The sequence below is a fragment of the Sinocyclocheilus grahami genome, unplaced genomic scaffold (genome assembly GCF_001515645.1).
Source record: "Sinocyclocheilus grahami isolate Dianchi unplaced genomic scaffold, SAMN03320097.WGS_v1.1 scaffold553.1, whole genome shotgun sequence".
In the NCBI taxonomy this organism is placed as follows: Eukaryota; Metazoa; Chordata; class Actinopteri; order Cypriniformes; family Cyprinidae; genus Sinocyclocheilus; species Sinocyclocheilus grahami.
Window position 1 is genome coordinate 676,974 of NW_015505732.1, and position 2,151 is coordinate 679,124.

Below are 2,151 nucleotides of genomic sequence, written 5' to 3' on the forward strand. Positions count from 1 at the left end.
AACTATAATAATCCTGGTGTCACATTTCAATTGCATTGCAGTTCAGGAGAATCAATAATGACATTTTTTCAATAAATACCCATTGTTTTATTTATGCTCTTAAATCACTGTTGTTATTTTTTTTTACGATGTTTTTATGCACAATTGTTACTTTTGTGTGGTTGATCTTGTTATGGTGATGGTCGCTGTCTCTTTTTCACAGGATCTCTCACAGTGTAAGAATGTGATGATAGAGCGAGGTGAGCTCTTCTTGAAGAAAATATCCCTGTCCAGGGGCAAAGTGGGTAAACTGTGCCACACCTTCATCAAAGACACGCTCATCGTCCCGATTGGTTTGAAAGGTTCTGGAAAATGCAGCAGCTGATAACAAACGTTTTACAGTATATGTCACCGAATCACAGCCGGATTCAACAGGGTGAGTCTTCAGTGCACTGCTCGAGTGTCTCTTGCTGTCTACTCTTCTGCCCTACAAAGACAACATGCAGTAATACTGGAACAAAGTACAACGTCTTCAGAGTCATTTTTCAGTTTTGCATACATTTTCTCAGAAACTAGTAGTTTTCCATTAATGCACGACTACAGAGGAAAACCTTCAAGAGTCATTATTACATGGCATTTGTTTTATAATATTGGGTTGACTAAAATAGGAAGAAGAAAAAAATATAAATTTCAAGGTCTCCATTTAATTCAGTGAGGTTTTTTTCCATCAAGAACTATCAAACTGTCTACTAGGAAAGTAACACAAAACCGTATCCTAGAATCAAATCTATGCATTAATCGAATCAAAATTTGATTTAAAATCAAGAATCAGTTTTTAATCGAATCGTGAACCCGAGAATCAATTTGAGTCGAATCGTGAGGTACCAAAAGATTCCCACCCCTAATAGACATGTTAAAAGTATGTATTCGTACATTGTTTATATAGTATTTATTGTTTTATGTTAGTCTTTTATGAATGTTTTCTTTCCCCTCTTGCCCCTTAGTAAACGTATGGCTCAAAAATTAGGCAAACTCAATACCCCCGTCATGGTGGTGCTTGACGCTGCAGTCAGGTAAGTGTTGTCGTTTTGTTACAGTAATGAACCTCTTAATTGCTTTAATTCTCGTACTACTCAAATCAGTTCTCAGAATCAATAGTTAGTCGTTCCAAAAACTATTAATCAGAAATATCAGCAATATAAACATTTGTGTCCCTGGAGCACAAAAGCAGTGTTAAGTCGCTGGGGGATATTTGTAGCAATAGCCAACAATACACTGTATGGGTCAGAATGATACATTTTTCTTTTATGCCAAAAATCATTAGGATATTAAGTAAAGATCATGTTCCATAAAGATATTTTGTAAATTTCCTACCGTAAATATATCAAAACTTAATTTTTGATTAGTAATATGTATTGCTAAGAACTTCATTTGGACAACTTTAAAGATGATTTTCTCAATATTTAGATTTTTTTGCACCCTCAGATTCCAGATTTTCAAATAGTTGTATCTCGGCCCAATATTGTCCTATAATTGACCCTTATGACTGGTTTTGTGCTCCAGGGTCACAGTTGGTAACACTTTAGAATAGGGAACACATATTCACTAGCAGAGCATGTGAGCGGAGTGGAGAGTGAGCGGAGTGGTAATATTTCCTTAAGAGCGCAGAGCGCCTTTCTGAAGATTCCGCTCCGCTTGCTCAACCCAGAATGCCGTTTGGTGATTTGCTTGTTCGAGATCGAGAATCTGTAGAGATGGAGAATAGTAGAGCAGTTATGGAGTTCGGATATTGTTTCAACGAAGTTGCAAGCCTTATACATAAATGTAAAGTAAACATCTAAGTTAAGAATGAGCAGGGAGAAGAAACTGAGAGGGAGTGCGGGGAGAGTTAGTAAAGATTAATATTGGAATCTGAAGCGGCACATCGCCAGAAAGCAGGAGAATGTGCTACGCAAAAAAGGTGAGCTAGTTACATACCATAATAAATGCATAAACAGGTAGGCTAAGGTTATATTCGGTTGTGACATGCAGACAAGATCATGACATGCAGACAATCATGGCCAACGAATTTAGAATAGGCTAGTTCTCTTTTATGCTAGGACTACATTATGGCCACGAATTAAGAATACATTTTTTCGTTTAGTCTAAATTATGGCCACGAATTAAGTATTC

General features: G+C 36.8%; 1 pseudogene; it reads left to right on the forward strand.

The window, feature by feature from the left end:
- Positions 1–2,151, forward strand: part of LOC107556019 (translation initiation factor eIF-2B subunit alpha-like) — an 11,872-nt pseudogene that overhangs the window by 5,378 nt on the left and 4,343 nt on the right.